Source organism: Ursus arctos, unplaced genomic scaffold, assembly GCF_023065955.2.
Source record: "Ursus arctos isolate Adak ecotype North America unplaced genomic scaffold, UrsArc2.0 scaffold_20, whole genome shotgun sequence".
In the NCBI taxonomy this organism is placed as follows: Eukaryota; Metazoa; Chordata; class Mammalia; order Carnivora; family Ursidae; genus Ursus; species Ursus arctos.
The window spans coordinates 14,037,864-14,054,471 of record NW_026622875.1 but is presented as its reverse complement, the minus strand read 5'-3'; the positions used below and the strand labels follow the sequence as shown (position 1 = coordinate 14,054,471).

The 16,608-nt window shown below is 39.7% G+C and overlaps 1 long non-coding RNA gene across 1 annotated transcript; it reads right to left on the bottom strand.

Annotated features, from left to right (window-relative positions):
* Positions 1 to 8,413: 8,413 nt before the first annotated feature.
* On the bottom strand, positions 8,414 to 14,793 carry LOC130544396 (uncharacterized). The gene is made up of 3 exons (XR_008960640.1): positions 14,621 to 14,793; positions 14,129 to 14,192; positions 8,414 to 11,495 (listed from the first exon to the last, which is right to left on the bottom strand). It is a non-coding gene; the product is annotated as an uncharacterized LOC130544396 (long non-coding RNA).
* Positions 14,794 to 16,608: the final 1,815 nt, after the last annotated feature.

Genomic DNA, 16,608 nt, shown 5'->3' with positions numbered 1-16,608 from the left:
CCTCCAGATGCCTCTCTCTGGAAGCAGTAGGAGGAAATGCGCATTACTAGAGTAAAGGAGGGCCTGCCTACGGGAGAAATAGAGCGAAGCCTGCATACAAGGGTGTTTTAGGTAGCTCAGGCTGCCGTAACAAAATAGACAGTGTAGCTTAAACGACAAAACTTTATTTCTCACAGTTCTGGAAGCTAGAAGTCCTAGATCAAGATCCAGCAGGATTGGTTTCTAGTGAGACCTCTCGTCTTGGCTTGTAGACAGCCTCCTTCCCCGCTGTGTGTTCACGCGGCCTTTCCCTGGTGTACGTGGAGTAAGAGAGTGGGCTCTCTGGTGTCTCTTCTTACAAGGGCACTAATCCCATCAGACCAGTGCCCTTTCCTCAGGTGCTTATCTAATGGTAATTACCCCTCCAAGGCCCTATCTCTAAATACCATCACACTAGGGGTTAGGACTTCAATATGTGAATTGGGGGGGATACATAAACATTCGATCCTTAACAAAGGGTCTCAGAGTAAAGAGACCCTACCCGATTGGGTTGATCAGCAAAGATTGTATGATGGAAGTTGCACCTGAGGTAGCCATCCTCCCTTCTGGGTACTAATAGAAGTCATGCATCAAGGGCCAAATAGATGAAAAACATCTGTATGTCAGGGCAGCTATTTCTAGTCGAGAAGTCTGTTACCCTGGCACTTGGTTCATGTAGCCTTTGCCTCTCCTTCCCGAACTCCAGCCTGCATACCTCTCGGCCTTCGGGACATCTGCACCTCTCTGACCCACAAGTATCTAAACCTCAACATCTCTGAAACAGAATTCATTATCTGCCACCACCCAGTTTGTCCCTGCTCCTGCCTTCCCAAACTTTTTTGTACCAACACCTTCCGCTCGGTCATTCGAGCTAGAGATCAAGAGATCTCCTCCTACACTCACGCCTGAATCTAATCAACTAAGAGTCCTATCAAATCCACTCCTTGTCTTTCTCATCTTCTTCCCTTCATCACTATTTCCACTCCCTGTACCCCAGTTCAGACCATCGTTCTCTTTCTTTGAACTACTGAAAATAATAATTATTATTTTTTACTACAACTACTAGTAGTAGTAAGCAGGTATTGAGAGCTTTCTAATATGGCGGTGTCTGCCCTGAGCACGTTATACCTATTGTTTCCTTTCCTCTTCACAGCTATGATAATTTGCATTTTACAAATGAGGAAACCAGGTCAACAGAGAGGCTAAGAAACTGGCCCAAAGACACAGGTGCTAAGTGGTAGAAACCGGTGCTGACTCCCAACCGTCTGAATCCAGAACTTGCCCTCGTTGTGACCCTGGAGTATTCGGCCTTCTCGGCAGTGGACCACCTCCTTCCTGACTACTCACTTCCAATTCTTCCTCGTACCATTGCCGTAACGATCCGTCTAAAATGCAGTCTGATGTCCTCATTTCCTGGCTTCGAATTCTTCAACCTCAGCTTCCATTTCCTAGAAGATAAAACTCCCTGGGACCCAGGGCCACAAAGCCCTCCAGACCACAGCTTTGCCTTTCTCTCCAGTTTCGAATCCTTTTGCTTCCCCACCTCACTCTTTTTTTTTTTTTTTTAAGATTTTATTTATTTATTTGACACAGATAGAGACAGCCAGCGAGAGAGAACACGAGCAGGGGGAGTGGGAGAGGAAGAAGCAGGCTCATAGCGGAGGAGACTGATGTGGGGCTCGATCCCATAACGCCGGGATCACGCCCTGAGCCGAAGGCAGACGCTTAACCGCTGTGCCACCCAGGTGCCCCCCACCTCACTCTTTTTACTCTAGCACTTCTAAACACTGTTCTCAGAACATGTCATTCCATTCCATGCCTCCAAGATGACACATGTGCTGTTCCGTCTTCACAGAATATTTTTCTTCAGAAAGGCACCACATTCCTTCTTATTCAGACTTTTGTGAATTCATTATATCCCAGCTTGAATGATGCTTCGCCTCAAGGAAGCCAGACAATTAGCTAAAAGTCGTCTGCTGAAAGTGAATTCCTGAATGCTTACTTTTTTAAGTGACCAATTTACCAAATGTATCAAAAACTTTAAAAACTTTAAACCCCTTAGAAAGTTTACAACAATTCATCTTGGATGGGATGGTTTCTATAGCCTTTTAAAGATTTCTGTGAGGTTAGAGTTGACCAGGTTAATTGATCCCAGGATCCTGACCTACAGATTTTCCCTCCTTTCTCTCTCTGGCTTCTGTACCCATGTTCACACTTGACTGATGTACTTACCACCCCATCTCGTAATCATTTCCCATGTCTGAGATCCCTAGGATATTGTGAGCTCCACAACATCCTGGCTGTGTATTTTTACTTCTCGTCCCTATACCCAGTGGAGTGTGGAAGTATGGTAAAGCTTAAATAAAAATATTAAGCTTAGGGGCGCCTGGGTGGCTCAGTCGTTAAGCATCTGCCTTTGGCTCAGGTCATGATCCCAGGGTCCTGAAATCCAGCCCCACGTCAGGCTCCCTGCTCAGCGGGAAGCCTCTTCTCCCTCTCCCATTCCCCCTGCTTGTGTTCCCTCTCTCGCTGACTCTCTCTCTGTCAAATAAATAAATAAAATCTGTAAAAAATATATTAAGCTGAATCTTAACTAGTCAATAAATGAGCATACTCATTTACATACTACTCCTTTTCATCCATAAGGAAAATGTAAATTAAATTAAACTAAATATATATTCTAGAAAGTAGGAGTCATATAATATATATGTTCAGGCCTGCTCCTAAAATTTTGGGGGCCCACCTAGAGAATCACATACGTACCATACACGAAGTATTTTGAAGTTACAAAGGCAGTCTAACAACTTATTCAATTAAATACATTTTTTTTACTTTGAAAAAGATGGCTTCATAATTATCTGGAAACGGGAATTAAATTTAGAATCCTCTCTCTTTTTTAAAGATTTTATTTATTTATTTGACAGAGAGAGAGAGCAAAAGAGCACAAGCTGGGGGAGCTGCTGAGGAAGAGGGAGAAGCAGACTCCTCACTGAGGGAGTCTGATGCGGTGCTCAATCCCAGGACCCTGGGATCATGACCTGAGCCAAAGACAGTCACTTAACTGACTGAGCCACCCAGGCACCCCTAAACTTAGAATTCTCACTGGTAGTGTAGGGATATCCAATCCCAGACCCTGGCCCTTGGTCCCTGGCCACTGACCTATATAGTCTACCCTTCTTTCTACCCCAGTTCACGCCAATTCTGCACTGTGAAGTGCCAAACACACACACACACACTCACTCACTCACATTCACATGGACATCCAGCCACCTGTGATAACTACGCTTTGATTCCATAATGATGCAGCCCACTCCCTTAGAAGACAAGGCCCTGGAGGGAGCTGAGTTCTTTGGGGCAAGGAATCCCTGGTATCATATAACTAGAATCCCTTGGGCTCACAGCCATGAAATATTATGTTGGAAATGGAAAAGTATGCATGGTATATTAAATTTTAAAAAGCAGGGTTTGGAAGTTTTGAGACATCTGTATGATAATCTATTTTTATGAAAAATTATACATATGCATAAAGGTACATAAAAATATACAAAATTATACATCAAATTTATTATGATTGTTATTATCTCCAGGTGGTGGGATCAGGTGTGACTTTTTTTTTTTTACTTACCTGTATTTTATATGTTTCCACTATGAACATGAATTACTTATGTTGTTTTTAAATAAAATTTAAATCAAAAACATTTTTTAAAGTACTTATACTGGGATAATTTCTACATGGTTTAAGTGAAACATGATATTTGTTAAAACCTCAGAAATTTAGTACTTCCTATCCAGGAATAGTAGAGGGTTTATAAAATATAACAGAGAACTTACTGGCTAGTGAGGAAAATGCATGAAGCTATTGAGACCCCCGTATTCACAGACATGCGCTCATGAGTCTATGAATGTATACATTTATACTGAGTCATATAAAAATACTCAAAGTATACAGTGCATATGTGTTCATCCTGGTGCCTGGAATTCTGCGGACAGAGAAGTGCTCTGTTCTCCACAGAGCCTGTCACTAGATCACTGTCTGAATGTGGGCAAACCACGGTGGGCCCAGAATGGTGGAGTCAAGATGTAACACTAGTCATTAGCTAGGTGCTCACAGAGTCTCACAAATGACCATCTCTCTGACTGATATTACTAACGTGGAACGGAAGGATATTATTTGTTAATATTCCAGGTAATTTTAAGGATTGTTTGTGGGGGCGGAGGTGGGGGTGGGAACACACACCATACCCCACATACATATGCAAATTGCCAATGGAGCTTGGATGCTTATATGCATGGCATTTCAATAACCTTGGATGTTGTTGGGTTTTTTCCACGGAGAGTAACCTTCTGCCTGGAGATGGAATCAGAATAATCATCATATAAATTTTCAACAATCTCAGTGAATAATAAATTGACCCAAATATTCCCTCAGTGTTCAAGCTATAAATTAATTCTGAACTGAGCTGCTCTGAACTCATTGTTGAGAGTTAGTTTTAAATTAGCATTTCCTGCCATTTGTAATAAATAAGTGTTACATACAAACAAGAATATGACAACATTTCTGTTTTCAGGGGATTCTATCTAGACCATAAATATTCACTCCAGGGAAAACTGTCTGGGGGTGAAAAAAAGCCCATTCTCAAAAGAACTGCTTATTTTCACCATATTCTGAAAAACTGATCTGTTTGAAAACAAGAAAGTATTATACATTCTGAAGGTTTATGCATTCTGTTATCAACTTCGTTTCTCACAATACTAAAATAGAAATATAATCGCCTTCATAAGCTACACAAATAGCAAGTGAGAAATCAAAGAAACATTCCATGATGAAACAGAATTAAAAATATCGAACACATTGCCATAACATGCCACATTCACACTCAAACTTCTCGTATTTATTCATTATATTTTCTTGTCTAGGCAGTTCTCTACTGATTGTTAAGGATGCATTCCAAAAGCTGAGCATTTTGACAATAGAACACGTATATCCTTGGGATCCATACTAAATTTGATAGCTGGGTTTGCCAGATATCCTCAGAAGCCTATACCTAATCTATAGATGGGCTAGCCTTGGAAATGCACCACAGTTTATAACATTGTCACCCTGAGGAAATGCATTCCAAAACATGGCTCAGAAGTCATTTAGCCACCCTCCCTCCACTTTTTCCTGCACTTTTGGACCCAAGAAGAAGGCAACACAGTGTCTGGGGGAATGCTCTCACTCCCCAAGGTTAGAGATGGTCTGTCTCTGTTCATTGTGTTTGTTGTTTGTTTAATTAACTGTGCTTTGTTTTTCTAATTATAAAAGGAATATGTGCTTGCTGCTATAAAAATTAATAATGCAGAAGGTAAAATTTAAGAAGCCAACATCTCCCATGATTCTATTCTATAGAGATACTCACTGCTAAATTTGGTACATAGTCTTCTTATGCTTTTAATAAGCGTTGGTAACTTGCGTTTTAAAAAAATTATCATATCATACTTAGTATTCTACCACTAAACACATAAAAAGATGTTCAACATCATTAGCCCGCAGGAAAATGCAAACCAAAATCACAGTGAGATGCTGTTTCACACCCAACTAGAATGGCTATCATCAGAAAGACAGATAATAAATAATGGGTACTCGTGATGGTGCAGAGAAGTTAAGACCCTTATACACTACCGGTGGGAATGGAAAGTGGTAGCCTGGCAGTTCCTCAAAAGGTTGCAATACGGTTGCCATGTGACCCAGAAATTCCATGTCTAAATTATAGCCAAGAGAAATGAAAACATATGTCCACACAAAACTTGTACACAAATGTTCATAGCACTATTATTCATGATAGCCAAAAGGTGGGAACAACCCAAATGTCCATCAGCTGATAAATGGATGAGTAAAATGTGGTATACCCATGTAATGGAATATTATTTGGCGATAAGAAGAGATTAAGTATTGACATATGCTACAACATGAAGAGCTATTTGAAAATCACCCTAGGGAGACCTGGCTGGCTCAGTCAGAAGAGTGCATGGCTCTGGATTTCGGAGTTGTGGGTTCAAGCCCCATGCTGGGTGTAGAGATTACTTAAAACAAAATCTTTAAAAAGAAAAAAAAAATCACCCTAAGAAACCAGACACAAAAGGCTTCATTTTGTGATTACATTTATATGAAACATCCAGAATAGGCAAGTCCATATAGAAAGAAAGTAGAGTCAGTGATTACTAGGGCTGGGAGGAGGAGGAGGAGGAATGAGGGAAAACTTAGGTCCAGAGGGTTTCTTTTCAGGGTGATGAAAATGACCTAGAAATTAGCAGCAAATTATGATTCTCTGAACCTTACTAGAAACCATCGGATTGTGCACTTTAAAAGGGTGAATTTTATGCTATGTCAATTATATATCAATAAAGTGTTATTAAAATATATATATTAGCTGTGTAAACTTAGACAGTTTATTTAATCTCTCTGAGTCTTAATTTCTTTTTTCTATAGGGAACTGTGAGGTTCTATTAATATGTATATTCAATACTGATATATAATCATTATTATATACATAATCACTGATATATATGTACATACATATATGTAATCACCAATCATAATATTTAAAAATGTGTATTTATATCTTTATAATATATTTAGACATATGTATATATTTATACATATATTTATATAAGCACTACACCTGGCACAGGACAAACTTTCTGATAACGATAGCTATTATGTTAAATTCTTTAAGCTACAGCAAACCTGTGGTTTTCTTGGGACATTAATTTTACATTTATTTTATAGCCTAATATTTTTCAAGATAGTTTGAGAGAACAACTAGAGCAGATAAACAGGGTTCTTAAATATCAATAATAATGATCTTTATCTGTTTTAGTTGTTACAGAGCAAACCTCCTTTTTGATGTCTTTTTTATGTCTTTTCTCAATATAAAATAACTAGTCATTCTCCTCCATATAATTTCCTCATCTTAAATTTAAAAATCCTAATTATTAAGCTACTCATCATTCAGCTCTCTTCTTGATGAATAAACCCAGATTTATAACACTTACCTGACTGGTGATTTTACATTTCGCTGCTTGATTTCATTAATTTGTACACTAAACCATTCTAAGAAGGCAGGTCCCATGTCTGTTTTTGTTCAACCCTGAATCACCAATGGTAGCCCAGGGCCAGACACATAATTAGAACTCAAGAAATACTTGTCGAATGAATGAAAGAATGAATGGATGGATAGATAGATAGATATTATATTTGCTCGGTGAATGGCCTTCCTGTAAATGGGTGGTTCTCAGTGAGGGATGGGGCGTGGAAAGAAGCAGATTGTCATACAGGATACAGGTTGTCATATCTGAATCACCTGGGGTGATTTTCTTAAAGTTGCCTGACACCTTCTACCCAGGGCGTACCACACCAGATCTTGCAGTGTGCCACGTCTGGGGCAGGAAGGCCTACTTCACCCAAAACATACCTCATACAACCAGTCCCTGGTGACAGAAATTCCACCAAAGGCCACAAAACCTTCCATTCATAATCAGAGATATAGATTAAAGTTCAAATACCTTCCGCCAGTGTGATACCACTGACTAGACCAAGAGTCAACAGAGCTGGCCTTTAGACCTGACTTCGGATATGAGTTTGACAGGAAGGAAGGGAGATAAATACACAGGATGCTGAGTATCTGAAGAAGGTGTGGAGAAGTGGAGCACAAGCAGAGACACAGATGGGATAAGATGTTGAAGGCTTCATCTTCTTCATAACTTTGATAGCATCAAGCCAACCTTCTCTTGGGCCCATCTGCTTTCTGCTCTCAGAGTTAGAAGCTCATAAGGCATACTGCCTGGGTTTAAGACCTGCCTTGGCAGTCAGGATCTGCCCCTGGTCCATGCAGTGATGTTTCCACATTTGAGGTGGAAGGATAGCTTCTTGTCTACTGTGTGCTTCCTGCATTCTTATTTCCCAATGTGTGTTAATTTCCTTTTAACAGAACGTAATTGCCAGTTCATGTTCGCCTTTGATCCTCGACTATATGCAAACTCTATTTGTAACTTTTTAAACTGTAAAATATAACACAGTGCATAGAATACAAATGAATAGTTTAATGAATTATTATAAAGTCGATATCTATGTGACTAATGCAGTTTACATTATACATTGCATATGTATACATTATACGTATATAAAATATTACAATAATTTTATTTCATTTGAGTTAAACCACAACAGGAATGATTTCTAAAGGAAAAACAAAAAGAAATGATATGTTGTAAACACTTCCAAAAGACCCTACCCGTGGCCTCTGTCCCACCACAATTCCTACATTCCTCCCTTAAGGAACCATTATTCTGACTTTTATGACATTCACTTTTCTTTCTTTTTTTTTTTTTAAGATTTACTTATTTATTTGAGACGGTGGGTGTAGGGTCAGAGGAAGAAGGAGAGAGAGTCCTAAGCAGACTCTACACTGAGCGCGGAGCCTGACATGGGACTCCACCTCACGACCATGAGGTCATGACCTGAGCCGAACCCAAGAGTCCAATGCTCAACCAACTATGTCCCCCAGGTGCCACCTTTCTTGCTTTTCTTAATGGATTTATCACCTAAGTATGCATCTCTAAAAAAATTGTTTAATTTTGTTTGTTTTTGAACTTTCCACAAACAGAATCATACAATATATATTTCTTTGTGCTGGACCTCTTCCACTCAACATTGTTCTTAAGATCCATCCACATTATTGCTTGTAGCTGCAGTTGGTTAATTTTTATTTACGTACAGCATTCTCGTGGATGAATGTTCCACAGTTTGCTTACACATTCTACTGTTGATGGATACTTGGGTTGTTTCCAGTTTCAGGATATTATGAGTAATACTGCCATGAACATTTCATGGACATGTCTCTTGACATCCGTGTGTACCTATTTCTGTTGCATGTGCGTCTAGGAGTAGGATTCTGATAACTTATCTGGTGGTATGTGTATCTTCACCTTTATTAGATAATGTCAAACTGCTTTCTGAAATGACCGCCAATTTACAATCCGACCAGCAGTGTTTGAGAATTCTTTGTATCTGGTACTCTAAGACTTTTAAATTTATCTTATCACGGGAGAAGTAGGATCTCATTATCATTTTAACATGCATACCCACTCCCCCTCTTTTGGGTACACTTTCTTTCCTACCATTTGCTCTTCCTTAACTTGTTTCTCATGATTTCATTTCTACTTACCAGCATGAATTCATTATCTATTGCTGTGGAGCAAATTATACCAAAAATTAGTGGCTTGAAACTATAAATATTTATTATCTTTCACACTCATTAGTGTAGGTCAGCAATCCAGGAGTGCCTTAGTTGGGTGGTTCTGGCTCAGGGGTTCTTACAAGGTTGCAGTCAAGGTGTTTACCAGGGCCGCACTCTGAAGGCTTCCCTGGGGCCAGAGGATTCACGTCTAAGGTGGCTCACTCACACGCCCTACAAGTTAATGCTAGCCTCCAGAGCGCTTCTCAAGTGTCTCCATGCATGGCAGCCGGCTTCTCCCAAAGTGTGGGATCTAAGAGAGGGCCAGAGAGGAAACACAATGCCCTTTCTGACCTGGTCTTTGAAGTCACTTCTGACATTCTATTCATTAGAAGAGAGTCACTGAATGTAGACTAAAATAAAGGAAAGGAGAATTAGGCTTCCTGTCTTGAACAATGGAGTATCAAAGAACTTGTGTATATGTTTTAAAACGACCACACAACACAATTCAAAATCTCTTGACTGTCACCATCTGGCAGGCACCAAAGTAATCATTATTTCAGGCAATAATGGATATTAAAATTCCCAGGCAAAAGTTTGATTAAAAAAAACAATACAGGAAATGTGCATAGTCTCAAAGTATCTTCTTACAAGATACTTACTAATTACAAAGGGAATCATAATAACTTCACCGTGGAAAAACTTAGCAAACGCGACCTTGACCAAGTTATCAAAATTAACATCACAATAATGAGGCATATCATGTGACTTCCAATATGATGCACTGAGGACACATAACATCATTTCTGTGGCATTCTTGCCAAAAATGCATAACTTAAATTTAATCATGGGGAAATATCAGATAAGCTAAACCCAAGTTGACAAACATTCAACAAAATAACTGGGTAGTACTCTTCAGTAGTATCAAGGTCATGAAAGACAAAGACGGGTTGAGAAATTGTTCCCGATTAAAGGGGATTAAGGAGACTAAGGGGACATAAAAACAAAATGTGATCTTGGACCAGAAAAAAGTATATTAATCAGACAACTGGTGAAATTTGAATTCGTTTAGTAGACTAGTTTGAAGTGTTATGTTAATGTCCTGATTTTAATAATTGTACTGTGGTTATGTAAGATGTTAACATTTGGGGAATCTGGGTGAACAGTATATAGGAATTCCTTGTGCTAGTTTCATAACCTTTTGGTAAATCAAAATTTCCAAATGAAAACAAAAAATAAAAATTATTATAAAAATATATATCTTAGTCAAAGGATTAATAAAAAATATGAGTGATACAGTCACATCAGAAGCTCACTAGTCTCTGATAGGAGGAGCTCCTGAGAAGAACTGCAAGAGTTTTCTATATGACCTCTATTTCTTCCTGCTTCTAGTCCTAGTAGGCCTTTCTGATGAAACCCACAATAGTCATCTGTCTAAAACATATATCTGATCATGTCGATCTCCCTCTTCAACCATGTCAAGGGCGTCTCATATCTTAAAAGAAATCCATCTTTCCTAGCAAGGAATCCTCATGGGAATCCTTGGCCGTAGCTATATAGAACACATTCCCTAAGACGTGCAATGCTTTCTCAGTTCTGGATCTTTGCATTTGCTATTCCCTCTTTTTTGCTGGAAAAGTCCTGATTTTTCTTGGAGATTAATTTCCAAATGTCTGTTTTCCTGTCTTTTGAGGGACTCTTTTCTCTCCAAATGGAGTTAATTGTTATCTCCTGCCTCCTATGGCATTTTGTAAGGGATCTCCCTCATAGCATCTGTGGTACTGTGTTGTACGTAGGTGCTTACAGGTCAGTTGTTGTTGCTTTTCTGGGTACTGTTAGCTTCTACAGGGTCAAATCAAGCTCATTCATTCCCAGCACTGGTCACACTAACAAATAAATGGTAGACATATTATTCGTTTATTGCAATGTGAAAAAAAAAGTTAAAGTGACTTAAAGTTAAAGCAAATTAAAGCAATAAGCATGTATCATCTAGTATAATTTCTGAGGGTCAGAAGTCCAAGAGCAGCTTAGAAGAATAGGTTTTGCCTTAAATCAAGGTGTCAGTTAGGGCTGCAGTCATCCAACGGCTTGACTAGGGCTCTTGAATCTGCTTCCAGAATGGCTTACTCACATAACTCTTGATAGAAGGCCTCAGTTCTTGTCCAGCTGTTGGCAGAGACCTCAGTTTCACCACATGGGCCTCTTCATAGGTCACTGACTGTCCTCATGACACGGCAGCTGGCTTCCTCCAGAGCAAGTGATCTGAGAAAGAAAGTGAGACAGAAGCCACATTTTTTTTCAGTAATCTACCTCAGAAGTGACATACCATCACTTTTGCTCACACAGAGTTACCTTGGTAAATGTGGAAGGGCACCACACAGAGCATGGATACCAGGAGGCAGGAATCAGTGGGCGCCATCTTAGAGGCTGACAAACATAGTAGGCACTTATTCAATGCCTAAATGGCTGAATGAATGAATGAATGAATGAACCACCTCTGGACCATCTCCCAAAGCACTTAGTGATTAAAGAACCAAAACGAACTTATTTAAGGCAGTCTCAGTTATAATAAAGTCACCCCCAGATACTGACTAGGACCACAGAAAGCACTTGAGAGAGGTTCCCAATGCATTATTCTCCTACCCGCCAAATTGAAGAACCTTATCATTTTACAGGAATATGGACTCAGATCAGGGAAGACAGAGTGATTGACATGAGGTCAGTAAGAAGGTCAGATGACCCAGCAGTAGACTCCCTGTCCACTGAGAGTTTTAGATGGGCACACCGTCCGGATGCTGTTGAGCCGTTTAGAATGCTGAGTCTCCTCCTATCTTCATTAAAGGGAGATTCCTGTGTGCAGGGGATGGCCAGCTCACAGCACATCAAAATGTTAAGATTTTCCCTTTCCTAATTTTGGGATGAGACACACTTTTCCATTACGTCTTAATCTTTGGTATAAAAGCAGAACAAATAACTGGCCATTGCTGAAGATTTTTATTGAAGATTCTCCTATTACTTAATGGCTGTGTACTTTTGAGAAGTATTCACAGCCTTATACCTTCGTACTTTCTGTCTCACACTAGTTCCCTGTACGGACTGTCCTTTCCTTAACGTTAACTATCAACTTATCCTAATTCTACCAGTTCTTCTAGTTCCAGCCACGTATCTGCTCCTTCAAGAAGTTTCCCTGATCATTCCCTCCAGAGAGTTCACTTCCTTATTGGACCAACCCTATTTTACAATTTGTTTCACTCTTGCAGCATTTGAGTTTGTTCTTTAAGGATTTAGGTACGTCAGCATGTGTCATATATATTTTAATCTCTACTTCCCCAAAATAAATACTCTTTTTTTCACAAATGAACAAATAGATACATTTGATTTCCTTTACTAGAATAACATTTAAAAAGAACTCTTTACTCTTGAAAACTTGAAGGTAAATACTTTTGTAATATTCAAGCTGTTTTTCAATCTTTTGTTTGTTTTTTAGTTTGTGCTTGCTTTTTGTTGTGGTTTCAGCTTTTTAAAATTATTACGCCCTTGAAGGCAGGACACTGATACTGTAAAAGTAATAGGTTACACATGTGCTGTGTTGATGCATTTCCCCTTTAACAAAATTAAGTTCGCTAATCACATTCATTTCTAAAGCCTTTTGAAAATGTGTGTCATGCTTATGGGTGGCCACATTCCACAGAACTGAATATGTGCTACGAAAGGAAAGGAGGCTTGGGGGTGGGGAGGAAACCCGTATAAGGCAAGAGAACTGAGCATGTGCAAGGTTCTGTACTAACCAAAGGAGGGCAGGGAAGTGCAGTTGTGGAAAGGTCGAGGAGAAGGAAAAGAGAAAAGGAATTTAAGGGAGAGAGAGGAGTCTGACCACATTCAGGAGATCACCCAGAACCCACAAATGGATAGAGTGCACTCAAGGAAGGATGCCTCTTCCTCAGAGCACTGCTGACCCTCGGGACCTTTCTGGCAGCTCTTTAGCAGGCCCCATCCTTTGGGGGTGCCCAGACCAAGATATTACACCTCACACTCAGTGACTCCTGAGATCCCAGCCCTTTACCTGACATACATTCATCTCCCTGCAGCACAATTGCAGATGGTAGTGTGGGATGGTGGTGTCCGATGGACTTGGGAGACTTCTGGCTCTGCTTTGCTACTTAGAAGCTGGCAGGTTACCCAATGGCTTGTAGCCTCAGTTTTCTTGTCTATAAATTGGGGGTAATAATTCCTACGGTGCGGGTATTATTGTGGATCACGGGTATCACAGGATTGTTGTAAGGATTCCACATTAATAGATAATAAATAGTAACTATGAAAAGCAGTCTTGCATGGTGGTTAAAAAGCATGGAGTCTGGATCTGAACTGTCTGGCTTTTAATCCTTTTTTCATTACATACTCTCTGTGTAACTTACTTTCTGTGATTCCCTTTCCTAATCTATCAGTGGGGGTAATAACAGTGCAGCCTGTATCTCCCAGAATTGATGAGAGGATACAATGGTCATAGGACATGCCTGTCGCATGAAAGGCATTCGGTAGGTGGAAGTAGTAGCTGTTGTTGTTGTTGTTGTTATTGCTGTTGTTGTTATGATTTAAAAAGATGCAGTGGAGGACAAAGGTTAAGACTGTGTGTTCTAGGGGCGCCTGGGTGGCTCAGTCAGTTAAGGATCTGCCTTCGGCTCAGGTCACGATCCCAGGGTCCTGGGTTCAAGTCCTGCATCAGGCTCCCTGAGGGAGTCCTGCTTCTCCTTCTGCCTCAGCCCCTCCCCCTGCTTGTTCTCTCTCTCTCTCTGTGTCTCTTTCTCTGTGTCTCTTTCTCTGCCTCTCTGTCCAATAAATAAATAAATACAGACAGACAGACAACAGACAGACTGTGTGCTCTAGTGCCGACCTACCTGGGTTCGGATCCTTGTTCTACTCTTTACCAGTTGTATGATCCCAGCGTCTCCATTCCCTCATCTGTAAATTGGGGATAATAATAGTAACTACTTCATAAGATGAAATAAATTCGTATACATAAAGCTGAGGCACAGTAAACAATAAATGTTAGCCGTACGTGATATAAATTCCAATCAGCATAGCTCCAGTTTTTATGCATTTCTGTGGGTCATTTTAAAGCTTGATATTTTGTACAATTAAATAAATTTAAAGTTTATGTATTCTGTGGTGATTAACCTGAACTACCAGTTCCCTTGGAGATAAGCCAGGCTTTTAACCATAAAAGGTTTTCAACCGGGTCCCAGCCGACCGTCTTTTCAGTGTCTATGTGTATAGCAGATGGCGACCTGCATTTTTAAAAACGTTCTCTCCAAAGAGAAGACTGTAAAGTTTTCAGAAAAATTAAATGCCCTCATTACAAGAGAGTGCCATTGTCTCGGCGCTCTCACCTTAATGACTGGCACCGTGAAGTCCCACATAGAGGGAAGGGACCTCACAATTAGGCGTGCTGGAGAATCTTCCCCGGTGCTACAGACTGTGGTTTTCAATGACACACCAAAACCCAGCCACTTCAACTCGCATTTTTACTTTGCTCGCCGGCTGCACTGCAGTCCCAGTACAAGTCGTTCGTTCAGATGCCGGAAAGGCTGACACTCCAGGAAACTTTTTTTTCATTTCTTCAGCCAATAATCTTGCAGCCCAGTGATGTCACCCAACAATTATGCAATATGACTTAACTGTTGGATAGGTGACAGGAACTCCACTGACACCAAGATCACAATGAAACTGCTTAGCTGCTAAATTAGTCATATTGTACGTTACCGATAAGTCACTTTTAAACCAATTAACTGCCAGTTCAAATGCACTATTGTGTAGTTAGGGAAGCCACGGCCCCATCACTCACAGTTTAAATGATCACATCCAGTTATTTTAGTGTCTGAATCATGCAAATGAAGTGGTTATTGAACTTCATAACATCCCAGGCCACTTGAAAAGGGACACAGTGTGAAAAGGAAACACTTTCTACCTTCTATTTTTAAGGGAAAATTTGTACAATATTTTCTGGACTGTAGCCTCCAATTAGTCATTCCATTCGCTTGATGATTCTCCAAATCCAAATAGCATGAGAATAGGATCCTGTTTCTCAGTGAAGACAGGGATTATTTAGCATTGTTTTTTCTTTCTTCCACAAATTGGCCTCTGTCCTACAATTCAACTGCACTGTGAAAGGGGACTTTTTACTGACCGCAAACCACGAGGTGGATATCACTTATTCCATAATATCAGTTGTTAAAATAATGCTTAAATTTTCCTGTTTCAAAAGTAATACATGTGTGTTAGAGAAAATTTAGGAAATACTGAAAAGTACAAGGAAAGCCCCCACAATCTCATCCTCCCCCCAAAAATCATAACTAAAACTTTGTAAATTTCTTCCAATCTCAATAAAGAATGAACACAGCAGCCTAACAAACTTCTTGTCCGGCAGTGTGGTGGATGCTGGGCATAGAAAGATAAATAAGATTCCAACTGTTTCCCTTAAGAAGCACACAGCTTAATGTAATGGGGTATTTTAACACAAAAGAGGCATTTAGCACAGGCTGGAGAGAACAGAATGTGGAGTGGAGGAGATGGAAGGGATTATCAGAGTAGATTAGAGAAATCCTAGAGCAGGGCTACTCAAAGTGTGGTCCACAAGGTGACACCAGATCTTACAAGCTACCTACAGAAACAGAGAGAAAGCATTTAAAACCTCTGGAACATTTTGACAGAGTGATTGTATGTCTTTTGAATCTAAAAATAACTCTTAAAACTGGACTTGTATTTTTTTAAATTTCACTTTTGTTGTATTTATTTTTATTGCATTTTTAAAAAATCAGTCTACAATGGATTCAAAATTAAAAATCAAAAGCTCCCCTGTCACTATAAAAACCACTGTCTTCAGGGACACAATAGCTTAGCTAAGTGTAGGGTAACCGACTGTCCTGGTTTGCACTAAACCTGGCAAAGTCCCAGGCAAACCAGGATGAGTTGGCCACCTTAACAAATGTTTTAATTGCAAGAAAAAGTTAGTGTCGTGAGAGGATAGATCAGATGAAGAAAAAACAATCATCAAAGAAATAAAGGAAGAAAATTTCTCTGAGCTGAGGAGAGATTTTAGTCTTCAGGTCAAGAGTTCACGAATGGCAAGGTAGGATTATTGAAAAGAAAGTCACAGCTAGCTACATCCTAATGCACTTTCTAAATTCTGACGATTAAGAGAACAATCCTATGAGATTACACGTACATGGCAAAATAAAATGAACATAATAAATTAGTAAGGTGGTAAAACACAATATTTACAATATTACATTCCTTTAACACAAAGATACCTGCTTTAGCTTTCTAAGTTAAGAGAGAAAATGAGGAAGAATTGTCCTTTATATACAAATATAATAAT